At 35.6% G+C, this 21,531-nt stretch overlaps 1 long non-coding RNA gene across 2 annotated transcripts in view; it reads right to left on the minus strand.

The window, feature by feature from the left end:
- The window catches only part of LOC103878336, a 50,774-nt gene that overhangs the window by 10,695 nt on the left and 18,548 nt on the right, over positions 1-21,531 (minus strand). Inside the window, exons 2-3 of one of the 2 annotated variants that reach the window (XR_002517602.2) lie at positions 13,226-13,312; positions 12,103-12,276 (exon numbers count right to left, since the gene is read on the minus strand). This is a non-coding gene — a long non-coding RNA (uncharacterized LOC103878336). Of the gene's footprint in view, positions 1-12,102; positions 13,313-21,531 lie in introns of both variants that reach the window. The other variant, XR_002517601.2, reaches the window with a different exon arrangement.

Genomic DNA, 21,531 nt, shown 5'->3' on the forward strand with positions numbered 1-21,531 from the left:
TCAGCTCTTCATGACAAATTCTTGTTATTGAAAAATTTTCAGTATAAGTTATTAACATGCTATTTTCAATTGAATTAAATGTAAAATAAATGTATATACCCCTTTACCTCACAATATTTTTTACTGTGAAAGGAAAATAAACTATGACAGACGGGTTAAACATTTCTCATTATTTTTTTTTTCTAAAGGCACAGAAAGGATAGTTGGATAAAATGTAGTATCTTTCAGATAGCGAGGGTCCCTCTCTATGGACTGACTTGCAATTTTTGTAAGTATTAATATGGCTATATATGAGTGTATGTGGAAGCCACTGAATCACCTTTTTGTTTATGTTGAATATTTAGGTTACTCTTAAGCCCTTCGTTTTAATGATTCACACCTTTGGTTATAGGGCTGGGAATGGGATTTGGTTTCACTGACCATTGGGTTTGAAGGCCCCTTTTTCCACTCTACTAGGCATTATAAATTATGCTTTTGGGAATCACTTAATTTACGTATTTAGTATGTGGTATTAATGAGGTGAAATCATGGGATTAACACTATTTTATTCAGTTATATTTGCTTAAGAAAAATAAAATAACTTGGCCATATTCTCTGGATTTCCTTATCCAGAGCATGTTCTCAGAATGCTGGTGTTCGCATGTTCTCAGAATGCTGGTGTTCGCATGTTCTCAGTCATAGGTGGGAATTGAACAATGAGATCACTTGGACACAGGAAGGGGAACATCACACACCGGGGCCTATTGTGGGGAGGGGGGAGTGGGGAGGGATAGCATTAAGAGATATACCTAACATAAATGACGACTTCATGGGTGCAGCACACCAACATGGCACACGTATACATATGTAACAAACCTGCATGTTGTGTACATGTACCCTAGAACTTAAAGTATAAAAAAAAAGAATATGCAGGTGTTAACTAACCTCAAGGGAGGAATGCATAATGCAAATATATGATACTGGACAGACTACTGTAAGTGTATGTCCTTCCACCATTGGCTACAGTGTGAAATCCTACAAGAGTTATTTCATAGAGTTTCTGAAAAGAATACCTTTCATTTTGCCAATGCAGGGAGAATAAGTTTCCTTTTAAGCATTAAGGAGTTAACATTCTATCTAGGAATTTCCTCTTCCTTTTAGGTAGAAAAATTATGCTAGACCACCTAGAAAAATGTGACCCTAGAACACTTTCTCATATCAGTAGCAACCTACTGATATTGGTCTTCCATACTCAGAAAAAAACCAGTATTCCTACTGGCTACTGAAATATACCTGCAGACAATCAGCTTTTAATCTTTGTTCCTTTACATTTTTTATTTCCTTTTCCCCTCAACTACTGAGTACATAGTTATATATGTGAAAATGCTTGTAAGCATGTATATACACATATATTTTTCTCTTTATATACATCTTTGATTTGTGGTCTCTATTATGGAAGCCTGCTTCTTGTAGTTTTTCAAACATTAAAATAGTTATTTTTCTTATTTCTCTTGGGTTTTTAAAAATTAATAGTCAAGTTAATTTAGGGAGCATTTATATGGAATATCTCAAAAGTATAAATTTTAAAATTAATTTGTTTCAAACTGACTTTACTTTTAGAAAGTTTTAGCAACACTGATCAAAAGGTACAGAGTTTCTCATATTACCCCTGCCCACACATATGTATAAGCTACACCATTGTCAACATCCCCAATCAGAGTGGTACATTTGCCATAATTTATAAACCTACATCGGCACATCATTACCACCCAAAGTCCATAGTTTACATTGAGGTTCACTCTTGGTGTTGTACATTCAATGGATTTAGACAAATATATAATAACATCTATCCACCATTATAGTGTCATACAGAATAGTTTCACTGCCCTAAAACTCATCTGTGCTCTTTTTACCATCTGCATAGTTTTTGCCTTTTCCAGATGTCATATAGCTGGAATCATACGGTATTTAGTCTTTTAAGATTGGCTTCTTTCATATAATAAAGTGCAGTTAAGTTTCCTCTATGCTTAATAGCTCATTTCTTTTTTGCCTGGAACAATATTCCAGTACCTGGTTGTATTACAGTTTACTTACTCATTCAGCTACTAAAGGACATCTTGGTTGCTTCCAAGGCTTGCCAATTATCAGTAAAACTGTTGAACACATCTGCGTTTTGATTTTTTCATGTACATAAGTCTTAAGTTCATTTGGGCAAATACCAAGGAGTGATATTATTGAATCATATGGTAAGAATATGTTTTATTTTATACAAAACTACTAAATTACTAAATGTTACACACATAAAAAATGTCTATAACATTTTTCATTTCCACCAGCAATAAATGAGAGTTCCTGTTGCTCCCCATTCTCATCAGCATTTGATCTTTTCAGTGTTCTGGATTTGGGGCATTCTAATGGGTATGTAGTGATGTCTCATTGCTGTTTTAATTTACAGTTCCCTAAGGATATGTAAGATGAAGCAACTTTTCACATGCTTATTTGCCACCTGTATATATTCTTTTAAAAAATTGTCAAATAATTCCTGTATTTTTGAGATGTTTAAAATAGACATATAATTGTACATATTCATGGAGTACACATTGATGTTTCTATATATACATAATGTACAGTGATCAGATAGGGTAATTAGCATAGCCATCATCTCAAACATTTATCATTTCTTTGTGCTGGGAACATTGAATATCCTCCTAGTAGTTATGTTAAATAATATCTCTATTACTGTTAACTATAGTCGTCTTACAGCGTGAACTAACACTTGAACTTATTCTTACTATCTAGTTGTAATTTTGTATTATTTAGCAAATCTCTCCCTGTCTATTCTTTCCTTCAATGGATCTTATAGCTTCTGTTCTACTTTCAATGAGATTGAGATTTTTGAGCTTCCACATATGAGTGAGAATATGCAGTGTTTAACTTTTTGTTTCTGGCTTATTACACCTAACATGTCTTCCTGTTCTTTCCAGGTTGCTGCAATGACAAGACTTGATTCTCTTTTATAGCTGAATAGCATCCCATTGTATATATATATACCACATTTTCTTTATCCATTCATCCGCTGTTCAGCACCTTGGCTGTTTCCACATCTTGGTATGGTGAATGGTGTTGCAATAAACATGGGGCCACTAGTCCTATTGCCTCACTGGTTCTCACCAGAACTAATCTTATTGCTCATTTATTTCTAGTATTTCTGGGTTTTATGGGGTTGTAGACAGTGATCCCCTGAGTGGCAATGGTGGCCAACGTGCATTAACTCCTGTTCCAAGTTTTTGATAGGCAAGGGAAAGCTACTCCTAAAAGAAAAGGTGGCTTCCTAGGAAGTTGGGAGTGGTCACAGGATGGGACTCCTTCCCATTCATAACCACAGACAAAGATGACCCCAGTTGGGGCACAAATTGAGGCCCTATGGGGGTGTAATGTCTATTATTTCCTGCCAGATTGGGTCTATAGAGATACTTTTTCCTTGTCCCAATGGAGGTAGTTGAACAGCTCTTGTTTTCCAGAAGGGGGCAGTACTCCTACCTTCCCAGATCAGGCACCATGTAAGGTTTCCTCACTTACAAGTGGGATTTCATTTACCTCACTGTGGCCTTGGGAACTTGGCTACTAGAGTTTGATTAGAGCATTGTAAGGAAACTTCTACTTTTGTGTCATTAGCACAACAATGGATGAAAAACGGGGGAGAATACCTAACAAGTAAGGGTCGGGATACTAAGGGATCACTATGGCTAATTGAGAGGTCCATAGAGTTGGCTGTGAGATTTTCCAGATGTGCCGGAAAATGAAACTCTATCCTGGGGATATTGATGACAACTCCAGCAACCATTAAGATGATTTCCTGCTGCTACAATTTTTGAAATATTTACTATAGAGTTTTGTTTCCATTCACACTGGATTAGGTTAATTGGGAAAGTAAACAGAATTAACAGAGGCAGCCTGGTGGGTTTGGGGTTCTACTGCTCCACTGCTGTCTTTTGTAGCTTCCTTCTAACGTCAGGAGCAGATTGAATAATAAATGCATGCCCAGGAGAACTTGGCCTTACAGGGAGTCAGGGTCTGCATTAGTATGTTTCCCGAGGGCCTCATCCGGGTAGCCCTGAAATAGAGTGGGGTTTTCATCTTCTCCCCAGATTACTTCTCTAATCTTGCTATAATTAACTGGCTTAACCATGCACTTTTTTATACCTTCTATTAAATAAGTTAGCATGTGATCTGTGAGTTCGAGGTCCTGGGAACTTCTCTAGTAGTTCCACTGAGGGTCCAGATCTGAAACTCCCCCTACACAATAAATGGCCTTGGTAACAAGCAGCACTCCAACTGCATATTCATGGGCAATATCTAGAATCTTTTCTTTCTCCTCTATGGTATAGCAAGTGAATAATAATATTTGCATGTCATGCCAAGTTAAATCAAAGGATATGGTCAACTTAACAAATTCCTCTATAAACTTCCCTGGATTCTCTGAAAACTAGCTAAATTTATCCTCACATAAAGCTAAATTGTACATAAAAAAGTGAGATATACTCTGATTGTTCCCCTATCTCTGTCTGTTTCTCACAATGGGCACAGATTTAATTTCGGGAGCTGATATGGTGCCGCATTCCTGGTGGTATTGGTTAGGCTTATTTCTGTAGGCTGCAGGGGTATAGACTAGGCTTAGTTGGATAAGGGAGGGGGGTGCCTGATGACCTTGGAATGAAATCCTGCACTAGAGAACTGGCAGCACTCTCCCTCAGAATTCAGGAACTGCAGAGGCTTCAAGCGGGGCATGAAACTCCTAGCAGGTGCAGCTAAAAGGGGGTCATCTAAGATAACTAGTGCTGCTTTTTGGTCCCTGAAAGTGACATGGGCTAGACACATTTTGCAGCATTCTCTTAGATTCACATCCTGGTAGAGGCCATAAAAGCTGCACATAAGAAACTTCTCCTCATTTTCCTTCCTTCTTTTTTACAGAATAAATCTAGTTGTTAAATAGTATTATAATGTAAAGAACCATGTCTAGGTCAAATCTCTTGGTTCCCCAATTTGTATTGAACCTAAATGGTATTGCAATAGAAAATTATTTTTTTCTCTTTAAATTATCTAACTTGAATTTGCTCCCACTGCCTACATGACACCCCAGCGGCCAGTCCTCTGGGATACTGTCATGTTCACTTTCCAGAAAGGATTCTTATAGAATTTTTTTTTTTTCAGTTTGCCCTAAGTCTAGTGAAAGCTTAGTTACTTTTACTTTCAAATTCCCACATACTGCAGAGAAGATGTAGGTAGAGGTAGTAAAGCTTTACAAAAGTGGATTATGAGATACGAGTGGTGGGCAGTAGAATGCTTTGGGTCTGAATTCCAAAGAGATTGAAGTAAACATTTTAGTTTGAACAAAGAGGGATTAAAAAAAAAAAAAGGTAATTGTAGAAAGGAGGAAGGGTAAGGGTAAATAGTGTTGCTGAAAGGGAGACCTTAGAGGCCCCAAGCCAACAGGTAATCCACCCAGTAAGAGAGACATCGAAGAAAATATTCAAGCATCCACTTGTCTGCAACTGTGGGTAGCTACCCATCAGGTCAGGGGGCCAGGAACCCCCATTCCCTTCACCCAACAGTCCAAGATGGGCTTAAGCAAAGCAGTTTATTGGACAGAAAGGAAGAGAGCACACAGAGAGGGGTCCACAACTGGCTCTTACAGAAAACGATAATTTCCAACTTCAGGGCAGAAAAAAGAGACCAAGAGACCAAGATTTCCCCATGAGTGGGGCTATCACCCACAATCCTAGAGGGAATGTCAATGCTAAAAACCCCTGAGCATCTAGGGGGTGGCCAACTGTGACCTCCAAAAGCCAAGTTGGAAGCACAGAACAACATGACTATGGTGGTCCTGAGTCAACACAATGGGGGATCTGTCACAACCAAGTGTCATGATTTAAATAATTGCCCAAATACAGTTAGCAAGGAGCCAAAGCAAAAATCAAAAACAACTATAAATGAAACATTCATTTCAGAGTGGAAAATAAATGACTGGCAGAAAAAAACATAGGACAATACAGGGGAAAGGACTAAGAGAAAGGGTGACAAGAACATAGTTGGCCAGGCAAGTTTCTTTCATGGCACCAAAATGACAGGGGACTTTGAACTGACCACCTAGCCAGAGGACTTATTTCCTGGTTCACCCAATATTAAAAGGGACCAGAGAGGATGCTCACCCATGTACAGGAGCCAAAATGGTCCCAACTGATCTCTAGCATGGGGTGAGCTGGGTGAAGTCATCCAGGTTACTCTGGCTTGGGTAGGACTTGGCTGCCACAGATGAAGTGTGTGCGGATTTGTGACCTGCCATTTGGAGTGGTGGGTCCCACATGAGGCAGCAGCTCTGCAGTTGTTCACCCATCCACTCAGCTTCACTGCCTCCACCTGTCAAGAAAGATGATGGCTCTGAAAAGAATCTTTAACTACTGTTACAGCTCTGCGATGTTAGCAGCTCTTTAGTGTTACAGACTTAGTGTTGCAGCTCTACAGTTTTGATCACCAATGGCCTTGCTGCTTCACCACTTCTCACCATCTCACTTCTTCACTGCCATCTCTTTCACAATCATTGCCTCTCTGCTTTTTGCCATCTAGCTGCCTCTCCAATCAGTGACTTCTCTTGTCCCACATTGGGCACTAGATAATGCAGTGCAGGTTCTTGGCTTTGCTCAGGAAAAAATTTAAGAACAAGCTGGCAGTGGAAGAAAGGAGCTTCACTGAAGTGGCAATGTTACAGATCAGTGATGGCTCCTTGCAGAGCAGCACTAGCCCATAGGCAGTGCAACAACAGTAGTAACATATGGGCTGTTGACTATAGTATCTTGTTCGTTGTTGACTAAAAGTGAGTATTTATAATCACTTTTAATTACATGCAAATTAATGGGGGATTATTCAGAAATCTCTAGAAAACTGGTGGCAACTTCTGAGCGTTGCTATGGAAAGGGCCAGCAACTTTCTTGTGTTGCCATGGAATTTGTAAACTGTCATAGTGCTGGTGTAAGTGTCTTATGCTGAGTGCAGGGAGGGCAACTAGAGGTTGCTTTTGGAGCCACTTGCTAGTCCTGGATATTTTTTCATCTGGTTCTAGAAGCAAGCCTTATAGGTCTCTTACCTCAAAATGATACCTCATTGTGGTTTTGATTTGCATTTCTCTAATGATTTATGTTGTTATTTTTTAAATACATTTGATGGTAAATTCTGTTTTTTGAGAGACATCTGTTCAAATCATTTGCACATCTTTTAATCACATTGTTTGTGTTTTTGCTGCTGAGATGTTTAAGCTCCTCGTATATTCTGCATATTAATCCCATAGGATGAGAAGTTTGCAAATAATTATTATTTTCATTCTGTAGGTTGCCTTTTCACTCTACTGATTGTTTTCTCTGCTGTGCAGAAGATTTCTGGTTTGATATAATCTCATTTGTTAATTTTTACTGCGGTTACCTGTGCTTTTAAGGTTTTTAAAACAAAACCTTTTTCCACACCAATATTCTGAAGAATTTCCCCTATGTTTCTTTTAGTTGTTTTAAAGTCTGAGGTCTTACATTTAGGTCTTTGATAGAGCTTGAGCTGATTTTCGTATAGGGTGAAGGGTGGGGATCTAGTTTCATTCTTCTGCATATGGCTATCTAGTCTCTTGTATATATTCTTTGGTGAGATGTCTGTTAAGTTCTTTGGCCCAGTTTTAAATCAGGCTTTTTTATTGTTTACTTTTAAGAGTTATTTATATATTTTATACATTTTACCTTTTTATTAAATAAGGTAATGCAGGTAAAAGGAGTTTGTAGTTTGCAGAATGCTATATGAATGTAAGAATAAAAAATAGAAAATTGAATTAACGCCAAAGGCAATTAAGAGGCTATTACATTCTTCATAAAAGAGTTCTTAGCATTATAAGACATCATTTATTATAAGATTCTTATAAATGGTGATCACCTAGATAGTTCTGGGAAAATGATTATATTTTCCATGTTTAATTTATTCCTTTTGAAGAGATACATTATAACATAAAATTATGCAGAAACATTTTTAACTAATCAAACATGGCTAAGATATTTTTCTTCATATCATCTGAACAGAATTTTTGCTATATGTTTTAAAATGTTTTATAATAAAACTACTTTTATAATCTATTAACTTGAATTTTCTGATTAAGGAAACTGGTTAGTTCTAAAGATATTAGTACATATATTATAAAAGATGGCCTTGTTTTTACACAATCTATTTAGTTAGGTCACAGTTTCAGTGTCAAGAAGTTTGATCGTTTTCCCCCCGATATTTTAATGATCTACCCTTACATAGTGAACCAGACTAAATTTTCAGTTGATCTAGTTCTGTCATAACTTTGCCAAAATCACCGACTCAGCCATTTTTCACTTCAGTGCTTTTGGTCACATATTCACAGTTTTAGAGTGCTTCAATTTTTCCAACCGTTAGGTTATAGAGAAGGCCTATTACTGTCTCTAGTCATAACCTAATTCTTCCTGTTCATGACAGGGTCTGTTACCTGTTTTAGACCCTGTCTTTTCATCTGTTCATGTAGGTGTTTCTTATTTGGGAGCTATTTCTGACACTTCTTTTTCCTTTAGGGTATAGTTTTTTAACGAAAGTGATGATTTTTCAAACTTGCCTAAGTGATGCTTGTCGTGTACATGCATAGTGCCATCCAGTTTGTGGTTTACGACATTTCTAGGGAAAAAATGTGATTTGTACAATTCATAAGTTAGCATCTTTCCAGTGCTTTGTACTGGTGGTACAACATAAACTTTAGAGATGATAAAGACTATGGGGAAGGAAATTAATTTCTATTGAGGATCAAATAATATGCTAGGTGTTATGTAAAGCATTTACAAACATTATCACAGGTAAATTCTGAGCTAGAACCTTCAGACGGTAATATTTTCCCATTTAATAAGTGAGGAAACAAAGGCTGTAATTTTTCATGGCTGTATAGCTAATAAATGCTGGAGCTCATATTAACCCCAGGTTTATCAAACTCCCCTCTAACAAATTCTATTACTTTTCTTCATCATAGAAAAATCCAATCATTTTCTAACAGCTTTCCTTGTAATTAACCTACAAATACACTGGATGTATTTGAAGTGTACAATTTGATAAGATTTATAATAGGAATAAAACTATGAAATCACTAACAAAGTCAAGAAAATGAACATATCCATCTCCCCTAAAATTTCCTCATGTCTCTTCTTAGTTCTTCCCTCCATATCTCCTTCCAAACTTCAGATAACTTGTTTTCTATTACTATGTATCCATTTGTATTTTCAATAACTTTATGTAAATGAAATTTAAAAGTATGTGCTATTTTTATACAACTTATTTTATATAGCATAATTCTTTTAAGATTCATTTCATTCATATTGATGTAGATACCAACAATTCATTTCATTACAAAAATATACAACAGATCATTATAAATTCACCTGTTAATGGATATATCCATTGTTTTCAGGTATTGGGTGTTACTAAGAGAACTGCTTAGTGAGAAGCAATTGCTATGAGCAATCATGTAACAAGTGTTTGTAAGCATGTGTGCCTTCATTGGTCAGGTAAAAATACCTGGAAATAATGTTGCTAAATAATATGATAGATGTATGCTAACTTTTATAATTATAAAACATTTCTGAAATGGTTGTATATTTGACATTTCTACTTGAAATGTTTGAGAGTTCCAGTCATTCCTCATCCTTGCCAACACTTCATATGGTTCGTTTCTTTAATTTTATCCAGTCGAATGTGAGTAGTACTAATTTTTTGTAGCATTAATTTTTGTTTCCCTAATGATTAATGATTTGAAAATCTTTTTATATGCTTTTAAAAATTCCTATATCTTTTTGGTCAAGTATCTATTCAAATCAATTTCCCATTTATTTATTGGATTGTTTTCTTACTGATTTTGAGGGTTGTCTATAAGTTTTAGATATAAGTCCAATACAAGATGTATGATCTGAAAATATTTTCTCCCTATCTATGGCTTCACTTGTCATTTTTTATCAGTGTTTTTGATGAGAAGAAATTTTTCATTTTGATTAAATCCAGTTTATTGTTTGATCTATTGTCTATCTTTACATTAATACCAAATTATAGTAACAAAATACCTCTGATTATAGTAATGAAATGTGAAATGCCATGTGAAATTAAGTGAATCTTGGTGAAGCATATTTAAGGAACTAATGTAAGTTTATAATGCTCACAAATGAAGCAGATTTAATTCTTAGGTATTATAAAGAGGTATCAGAGGCATAATTATTAAATAGTCCTAATTTCTACTTCAAATGGGAAGAAAAATAAATGAATTCCCTAGTTTTTAATACTTTTAAGTCAAACACTTGGGTGCACATTTTCTTTATGTTGCATATGACCAGAGCCATGTGATTACAATTAAGAATAAAATAAGTCATATGGTTAAATCTCTTCATTTCACGATGAAAGTAGCCTCTTTAATATTACTTTAATGAAGATTATATTAAGAGTAAATTATTCCAGTGTAGTTGAGTAGCTATTATCATTCACTGCTTTTAGTAATTACCTATAACATAAATGTTCTCTAATAAAGTATTTCACACACCAATGTCTGCCATATTATTTTAGGGCCATAGTAATCTAAAATAATTTTTTATGAGAAGCAGAATTTCAGAAGAGAAAATCAAACTAAAATCTTACTGGATCTTCCAGTGGTACATTTTTCACAAATTTAGATTTATTTTTTTCCTTCAACAACATATACAGAGACTATGAACATTATTTTCTCTTTTCAAATATCTGCTCAATATTTTCTTGAGAGTGCCTGTATGTTTATTTTATATTTATTGCTTATAATTCACATACCAATTTTACTGCTATCCTTTCAAGGCTAAACAGGAAGCATGAACAACCATAGATAAGGTCTTGATTCAAACTAAAGGCCTAGATTAGCTACTATGAATGCAATTCCAAACTTTGCTCAAATGCCTGGAAACACACAGGTCAAGTTGTAGACATTTCTTCTGACTACTTTCTCATCTCCCCACTGAAGAAGAACTGCTTCATAGGAAAAATTGATTTTTTAATATTGACACTGCAGCTTACCTTAATATTCGTCCCTGGAATTATAAGAACTTGTGAGCTTTTACATGAGGACTCCTATAACTCTGAAATTAAACCTGCTAATACACAGAAATAAGCTCTAGTTGCCAGCCTTCAATTTTGTTTACCATTTGACACAAATCTGGTGACTATAGCAACATCTTGGCAAGGCCATACATATGGCAGAGCGCCTGTACTACTGATTATAATTTTCTGTTGATTGACTTTGAATTGGGAAGGCTGGTGACTCTAGGTCAAATTTAAGAGAAAAAAAATGCTTAGGAGAAAAATTTTAGCATCATTTGAGCTAAGCAATGGAACAATTACAACCATAAGCATACCCATTTTTACCAACTTTATTATCCACATCTATAAATTCATAATAATTATGCTCATATAGTAGCTCATGTAATACATCCTTCATTATATGTGCTCACAAACATGTACTGTCAATAAAGTAAATGGGTAAGTATATCTTACACATATGCCACACATGACTTTTATATAAATCCAAGCATTCACATTTAAGATCATTTAGATTTTTTATATTGGTAAAAAAATAATACTACCTCATGCAAATTATAGACTTCACAATTTGCTACAATACAAGCATTTTTTAAGATAACGTCACCTAAAGGCACTGGCAATTTGGCATATAAATCTGAGACAACTAATATGTTCTTGTTAACACTGTACAGTATAAGAAACACATGTCTCATCTTTCTCTAACAAAAATTTTTGTTCATTTGTTATAGCTGGTGACAATAGTCATGAATGGATGCCAATAGGAATGAATGATAATTTAGTTGACTTTAAATAAGGCTTACTAAAGTACAGAAATATTTTAAAAGATGATTACTTAGATTCAATGAATTTGTAATTGAAAAAGATGCTACAATTTTTTGGAAGAAAGTGATAATTTGAAATAATCTGTTTCATCCATTTCATCTTGAATTACCAAATCAAGGGTATAATACAACTCAGTACTAAAACTAATAAAGCCCACGTTACCTTTTTGTGTCCACCTGTAAATTAGGTTGCTTTTTCCAAGACATTCTAATTATAAAATTCATGTTTCAGTTATTCAAGTCAACTGTGAATAAATGGACCTGCTTTAAGTCTGACTTCACCACCTGTATTAATTTCATACCACGTGTCTTCTTTCTTTGGTTTCCTCTATTGATTCTGGAAAAAGAGAATGGTATTTGATTAGAATGAAAGTGTATACTCCGCCAATTTTGATATTTCATTTGCAAGTGACTTCCTGTAATGTCCTTCTCCTTTGATCTAATAATGAAAATGTGTCAGTATATTCTCATTATAACAGTAAGGTAAAGCAGCCCAAGCCTCCTGGGGCCAGAAGGACTACACTTTGTGAATTTAAAATGAGAAAACTATACTTCCAGTGCTTGGCAAGGAGTGTGCTGCAGACCTCTATTTTCTCCCTTCAGCAATTGAACCAACTAAGAATTTAAAAATGGGTGATACAAAAGGGTTCTAATATTGAGTGAGGGGTAGGGGTGGGGAAGAAAAAGGAGAATGAGACTACAAGTAAATAGTGATTGTTGTGTTGACATTTTCTGCTCACATGGGTCTCATATGGATTTGAACTCACGTTGGAAAAAACAGCTTAAAACATTTCCCTCTAAGTTCACATAAAAATAAATTCAAGTTACGTTCACTTCTAAAAGGCTAAAAACAAATAAATATATCTAGATAATAACAAAATATAGTGTAATGGGTGACTGAATTTAATAATTAGATATATCTAACAGAAAATGCACATGCTAAATTTATTTTAATTAAAAAATTCCAGCTGAATTTGTAATTCAGGCATATACCACATATTGATGTGAGGTAGCTAATATCCTTAAGATTAGAGGAACATTTTAACTCTTTCAAGAAAACATAAAATCAATATAATATTTTGTTTCAGCTCTGCCTTAAAAGGAAGACTTGAAAAATATGTGTAATACATATAATTAACATAGTTGTACACCTATATTAAGTAATATGTACATATTATTCCTTAGATACATATATTTACAGTTCAGTAATTTTAGTGGGTTGAACACTGTCCCTCCAAAAGGTATATCTGAGCCCTAATCCCTACTACCTGTGGCAGTACTCTTACTTGGATCTTGGGATGAGGTCATCCTTGATTTAGGGTGGACTCTAAATCCAATGACTGATGTCTTTATGAGAGAAAGAAGCGGGATATCTGAAATGCAAGAGGAAAAGCATGTGAAGACAGAGGTGTGTATTGGAGTGATATGTCTACAAGACAAGGAACTCAAAATATTGCCACAGCCCCTAGAAGCTAGGAATAAGTCATCAAACAGATTCTCCCCCAAAGCCTCCCTAAGGAACCAGTCCTGCTGACACCTTGATTTCAGATTTCTGGCCTATAGAATGGTGGGAGAATAAATTTCTGTTGTGTAAGTCACCAGGTTTGTGGTAACTTGTTAGACCAGCTCTAAGAAATATAATAGAGTGATCTAGCAATAAAGGCAAGCATACCTGGTCACAATTTTAATTGGCCACTTATCATCTCAAAGATAAGGACAATTGCACATAGCGGTAAAATAATCCAACAAGAACCATCTCTCAAAATATGAAATTTCGACTGCAGAAATGACCACAGAGAATCTTTGCTGAGAAAACTCAGAGTTTGCATTTTAGACATTTCAAAAAAAAAAAAAAAAGCAGACATCAAGTTAGGTGGGGACAAAGACAATTCTATAGGCATTCAATGTTCAGAAGGCAAGTTGGTAATTTAATGGATGGTGTTATAAATCTGCCTTTGATCCTTTAGGAGGAAAGAATAGAGAAATTGCTTCTAAAATGAACTCATATCTTCAAAGGAGAAATTCTTAGTGCTTTCAAATAATTTGGAATTCACCCTTTGACCGGATTTTAACTTTTTATTCACCTGTCTTTCTGAAACTTGAGCCTAACACTCCTTACTTAAAAATAAATTCCTGGATTCAGCCCAAAATTCTCATTCAGTAGGGCTAGGGAGATGTGAGTATACTGTATTATTATTAATTATTTGAGTAATTGTGACAAAGGAGGTAGTGGGTGACATTTTGAAGTACACTGCTTAGAAAATGTGTTGTATCCTTATGCCATCATAAAATATACTATGACATTTACTAAAAATACAGTTCCTCCAATTCTTACTCCTGACCCATTGAATTAGAATCTGCAGTTTGTAAGACCTGCTGTGATTATTATGACTAGGCAATTCACAAGACAGTGGCTTAGAACCAAAAATATAACCTTGATTGATTTTGATACATACATTGACATCAACATAAGAAAGCAGGGACTTGAAGAAGAATATAAACCCATTATCTACCATTATATATCACCGTATATATAAGTTTTGGAAAACACAGCAACTTGACCTGGTGGAAAAATTCAAGTTTTTTTCAAAAGTACCTTTGAGGTCAATGTTCATCCTAGTGTCTTTCTCAGCATCTGCAGATTCCCTCAGCCTGCTGCTTGAACAGTTGCTAATGAATGAAGATCATCCCAGCCTTCCCCCCTGCTGTTGCTCATTTGCCCATTAGCATCTGCTTAAGCAGCAGGCTGGGGGAAGCTCTGGTGCCCAATCAATGTAGCTGATGAGAGCTGGGGTAGGGAGGCCTCTGCTGCCAACAGAGCCAGAGCATAAATCAACTCCAATCTTGGCAAAGGTTATTAATCTTTGAAAGGGTGACTTACATATCACAGTGCTGGGATGGAGAAAGCTAGGCTTGACATTTATGGGAAACAAGATAAAGCTGAAACATTATTTGTATGCTAACTTGGGCAAATCCATTGAATGTCCTAAGTCACAGGTTCCTTAACCTGGAAAGTGATTTACAATAAGGTTCAAACCTTATCTGGTGCTAAATACAGGCCCAGAGATACAAAACACCCCAAGAAAGAAAACCACCCTAAGACTTTTCTGGAGTAAATTATCCTATTTTTATTTAAAACACAAGATCACCTTAATCTCAAATTTCTCAGAAAAAGACTAATTCTACTCTCTCAAACTAAATATTTGTTATTCCCAAATTTACAATTTGGAAATTTGAAGACTTAGAGAGGTTAGATATAGATAATAAAAGAAGTTGGCTGGAAACTGAAAAGTAAAGATTCATTCCATCCTGAGCATGGGTACTAGCTTTATCTCCCCATAGAATAGTCTTCTTTAAGTATTCTGAACATAGGCAGAATGCCTGTGAAAACGGATGGATGTAGAATTGCAGGGAGAAGAGAAAGGCTGGCACAGATTAGGGTGAGGCTAGGGGGGTATATTGCCATCAAAACAGACAGGGTTTAAGTTACACAGAACATATGGAATATTAAACAATGATACAGCATCTGAAAGTACTTTGCACATTGAGAAATGCTAAATGTAAACAGGTTAGTCTGTGAATTAGATGTTATTTTTCTCTGGTGTGAGGGATTTTTTTTTTTTTTTTTTTTTTTTGAGACAGAGTCTGGCTCTGTCACCCCGGCTGGAGTGCAGTGGCGCAATCTCGGCTCACTGCAAGCTCCGCCTCCTGGAATCACACCGTTCTCCTGCCTCAGCCTCCCAAGTAGCTGGGACTACAGGCGCCTGTCACCACACCAGGCTAATTTTTTGTATTTTTAGTAGAGATGGGGTTTCACTGTGTTAGCCAGGATGGTCTCGATCTCCTGACCTCATGATCCACCCTCCTCGGCCTCCCAAAGTGCTGGGATTACAAGCGTGAGTCACCGCGCCAGGTCGAGATTTTTAAGTGACATAAAAAGTAGTATTCAAACAGACCCACTGAGGACTGTTAAGTACTTTGCAAGTACAAGGCACTTCATAGAAGAATTGCTGCATTTTCTACAGCTATAATGGACCAAGTACAGTGCTTGGAAATCCCCTTTGAGTATATTAGAAAAATATTAAACAAGATTCCTCTCTCAACAAGATTTTTGGCTATTAAGCAGATGCGATCCATATATGAAAATAAAATCACTACATAATCATATAGCAATATTATTCTATGATATATTGAAATAATAATATAAAAAGTGACAAAATTAGTGATACAAATAGTTTGAATGCAATCACTTTTGACATCTCAGTAGTCTCTTTCTAAATTGGTATGTAATGATTTACTTAATTTCTCCCTCTAATATATTATCCTTTGCTTCAAAAACTTTGCTTTCAGATGCAAAATCTTATAAATGAGCATTAATCTGAATGATATTTAATGGAACAATGCCAATGGTATTATTAATAGTAAAGTAATAATATTAATAATGTGCCTTGTAATAATATACGGTGGATGACAGTTTATCTGATCATTAGCCTAATAAAATGCAAACTCTCCCAAAACAACCAGAATTTTAAGAATTGTAACATCTGGACATCAGTGTCTGCATTTGTCCAATTGTTCAGCAGAAAATCGGCACAAACTGTCACTAACATTTTCAATTACTTTCGGGAATAATTTTCATGAATAGCAATTTCAATTAAAAAACAAAGTATGTGAGTACTCTGAGTATTATTATTATTATTATTTTTTTTTGAGACGGAGTCTCGCTCTGTCGCCCAGGCTGGAGTACAGTGGCCAGATCTCAGCTCACTGCAAGCTCCGCCTCCCGGGTTTACGCCATTCTCCTGCCTCAGCCTCCCGAGTAGCTGGGACTACAGGCGCCCGCCACCTCGCCCGGCTAGTTTTTTGTATTTTTTAGTAGAGACGGGGTTTCACCGTGTTAGCCAGGATGGTTTCGATCTCCTGACCTTGTGATCCGCCCATCTCGGCCTCCCAAAGTGCTGGGATTACAGGCTTGAGCCACCGCGCCCGGCCAAGTATTATTCTTTAGAATATTTCATTGCTTTTCTTTTTGCATTAAGTATAATCTAACCAATCTGTTATTGAGAGTAAAATCATGTACAAACAATTTCAGAAATATGTTATAGTATCCATAAATATCAAAAGACACATCTCAACAAAATAAAAAATAAAATAATGCTTCAGATGTTCTTAAGAGTATGAATAAATGCATTTAAAAGTGTCTTAGAAAGCCACAACAACCATTAAATATAGTCAACTCAAGAGAAGGGTCCTAGGTTTGAACAAGGTCAAAGCTGAATTTCTAATTGTTATTGTCTTTTAGTTTTACGCATGTATGTATGTATTTAGAGACAGGGTCTCACTATGTTACCTAGGCTGGAGTGCAGTGGCTATTTACTGGCATGATTGTAGCACACTACAGCTTCAAACTGCTGGCGCCAAGCAAACCTCCTGCCTCAGCTTCCTGAGGAGCTGGAACTACAGGTATGTGCCACTGTGCCCAGCTCTCCTGATCTTTTGAACAACAGCATTTTCTCTATGTATTCGTTGTGTAATGAGGTGAATATAATTAAATGTGTGGAGCATTGAAAGATAATGTCCGTTAATCAAACTAAATTGTCCAATGACCAAATAAGAATCTTATAATATTCACCAGTATCAAAATAATATTTCTACCTCTAGGCTGGATCTGGATGTCCTAAAGCCAAATACCTAAAGCTGGTATTTTAACTACCTAACTTGATTCTGAGGCATGCCAACATGGAGAACCCAAGATTTATATAACTCATGGATAGGACAGACAGGCCAAGGCTGCTAAAGACCACTGATGAATCCAGGAACATGTGAGCCACTCCCTGTCCCATGAGTTCTCTCAGGATCAACCCAGATGGTTCCTTTTCTTGGGCCACCAATTTGCAGAATTAGCTATTCTTGATCTGAGGGACTTAACAGAAAGTCTTTTAACTGGTCTTTATATTGGGGAGCTGGCCAGGGTGGGAGTAAGAGATGACCATTACCCACAGTGGGTAAAGTTTGAAAAAGTGAGGCTCTGGTTAGTCCAGACCTGAGAGTTACATAGAGAGGTCTGAATCTGGGACACACTTGCTTGGAACTGAGAAGCCTCAGGCTTCCCCATGAAGGTGAAGGTTATGAAAACTTCATCTTTTTGTTTGTTTTAGCCAGGATGGTACCAAGTGAGGAGCTGTCTACACGAGGATTAACCTCTTAGTCCAAAAGGGAATTTAGTCTTAAAAACTTCATCTAAGAGGAAGTGTTTCCTCTTGGTCCAGCCCTTTACCACTAATCAGTGAGTTTATAACCTCTGGAATAGTCCTGGCTTCATTCATTCACTTGACTGACTCTAGAGTCAATGACTCCTTTTCTAGGTCACATCTGGCATCGGTTATCCCAGGACTTCCAGGAGATCTGCTTTAAAACCCTATGAATCCCTGATAGTTACTACTGCATTTTGCTATGCCTTATGTCCCTACAGCTGAAGAGCTTCTACCTCCAGCTCTCACCTTACACAATGTACACATATAGATTGTCACATGGTATAACTTATACAATTTTTATTTGTCAATCATGTATTCCAAAAATAAAAAAACAAAAACTCAGTTACATATATTTTCTCCTATTACGTGTTATACATCTGAAAATCTTTTGCATATCAATGTGAAGTACAAGTACATATGAAACAGATAGATTAAAGATAAATGTAGGAAAAATAGTATCATTTAATGCAAACATATTCAAAAAGCAATATTTCAGGAGTATATTTCTATGCTGGACTAAATTGTGTTTTCCCCAAACTCATAAGTCTAATGCCCAATGTCTCTGTATTTGGTGTTAGGTGTATAAGATATTAATTAAGATTATAAACATGGGTCCCTAATCCAATATATCTGGTGTCCTTGTAAAAAACAGAGACTCCAGGAGTACACCTAGCGGTCACAGAGAAGAAACCATGTGAGAACACAGCGAGAAGGCGGCTGTCTGTAAGCAGGAAGAATGACCTCACCAGAAACTAGTTCTACCAAAAACCTTGATCTTGGACGTCCAACTTCCAGAACTGTGAGAAAATTAATGTCTGCTCTCGAAGCCACCCAACCTGTGGTATTCTGTTCTGACTATCCTAGAAGACTAATACAATTACTTATCGACATAGCCTGTCTTTCAGTAATTAAGTGCAAGATAAATGAAATATAATCATGTGAAAAACCTTATATGTAAAAGTTAATCAGACATTGATTATATGTGTATATTTTAATCACACTCGCAGAATTCAAACTTTAATGTTATCTGAATTTTAAATTGAGAAGAAATTTTAATGATGATTAAAGGACAAAAGATATCGAGAAAATGTGAGTAACTTGAATGTATTACTAGGAAAAATGTTCATTTTTCTCACTGTCCCTTCCTACAGTATATCTTCCTATTGTTATCTTTATTGGTCTCTGAAATGGAAAATATTTTCTTTGTGAACCCACTTTCTATTATGAATACATAGATTTTATTTCACTTAAATGCCACCGAAACAACAAAGGAGTCAACATTAGATGAATTTGAAATAGGTTTTTCAAATTTAAAATAGAAGAATAACACACAGAAAAGCAAAAGCAAGTAGTCTACACTAAGAATTTAGTTAGTAATATTATAGAACTCACAAAAATACACCTAGCATAATAGTAAAAGTGCTATAATTAATACTTTGGGAAAGCAGCCAAAGCTAAATACATAGAAACAGATACACACACAAATCAAAGTTATAATACTCAGTATGGTGTTGTCCTGTTGAAATCTGTTAATTTGCTTCCTTCATAAATCATAATTACATATCTATAGCTACTCACATCACACTTCCAAAAGCATATTAGAATGCTTTTAGTAGTAGTTTAAACCATATTTTAAAAATCACGCCAGAATACTTAAAAACATTTTATATGCATTAGAAAACGCCATTTAATAATTTGAGTCAATGCTGAAAAGCAATACACCAATATACCTACATACCTATTTCTTGTACAATATACAAATTGCTAGTAAGTCGTCCGAATTTAAATACTGATAATTTATTCAGTAGAAATTCTCAGTTAGTCTTAGATATCTTTTCTGTTTAGATATAGGTCAAAAGTAGTCTTAGAAGCTTATCTGGGGGAGGATTTGTTTCAAAGTGATCCAGTTGATCAGTGGTATGGAATTGTGTTTATTATTCTGTTCAGGTTACTAGTTCTCAGTAGTTTTAGAATTAAGATCATACAGGTGAACTATAGAAGAACTGGTGATTGAGACACAGATGGTGGTGTCAGAAGGCTAAATAAATGTAGGAACACGGCTTTTCCAAGGAACAAGACTCAAAAGCCCCTTAAATTTTAAGATAGTAGAGAACAGGAAAATATAGGGCATTTTAGAGTTGTTTTAATTTTGCACTTGGACTGTTTTAATTATTTTGGAGGATGATTGTAAAGATTGGAGTTCCACTTTGGACCACTCTTTGAATAGGGCAATAATCTATGATTAAATTAGATGAACTGTTTTTTACTAAGATTTCTCTTGGATTTCAGAAAATAATTATTTGCATTTTAAAGCATATTTCAAAGAATCTGACTTTTACTAGGGGAATTGAAGGTTATAGAAAACAATGCTAGACTCGTAAAATTATAGCTAAAACTAAATAAGATCAATATAAAATAATTTTTTGACACAAGGCAGATGATCAGGTTATTTTAGCTCTGGATCATAAGAAATACAGTACTGTGGGCCTCTTTGGTAGTCAGTGCACTGACAACATCAGAATAGGTGGGTTACTACAATACCTTCAAATAAAAGTATTAAGACCTTCAAATAAATAATGCATAATAAATACATACATACATAATGAATAAAAATCAAAGGAATATAGTAGGTGCTTAAGACAAATATGTTGAACAGAACAGACTTCAGTGAGGGAAAGGTAAAGTAGACATAACTGCAGTGTTATTTATTTGACATTATATAAAGTCACTTAATGTAAAATGTTTTATAAAATACAATGAAATGAGTATCTTTCTTAATGGCTTAAGAGGGCAATAGACTGTAAATATGTAAAATTAGGATCCTTAATAGCACAAGTTAAGTACTTTAGATGGTTCAAAATTAAAGATTTTAAAAGGTCACTCTTGCTCTTGTGGCAACTCACTCTATAAAGTGCAACTGAGTGCCATGCAATAGGGAAGAGATTAGCAAACATATTTTGTTTACAACATAAGCCCCAAATTGCTTTTTCAATATATGTTCACACTTGTTTTAGGCTGATTCTATCACTCCATCTATTTATAATTAGGATTTAAATATCTCAATATTTTTGCCTCCAGGAACCTACAGTAAATATGCTTCCTGGGGCCTCCTATCACCATAGTGGACTATCCTTTTTCTAGACCACATGTCTCCTCACCCTCTATTCCATAAGCAGTGCTTCTATGGCCTGTGTACCAACCCTGCAAAGAAGAAAAGGGAAATAAATTCTTAAGTTTTATCTACCACAAGGTTTTGAATACATTTTCTAATTTCAGTTAGAAATGACATTTATAAAGAGGGAGGGATTTTTCACTATAGAAAACAAGACACTTCTCAG

This window comes from Papio anubis, chromosome 13, assembly GCF_008728515.1.
Source record: "Papio anubis isolate 15944 chromosome 13, Panubis1.0, whole genome shotgun sequence".
Taxonomy (NCBI): Eukaryota; Metazoa; Chordata; class Mammalia; order Primates; family Cercopithecidae; genus Papio; species Papio anubis.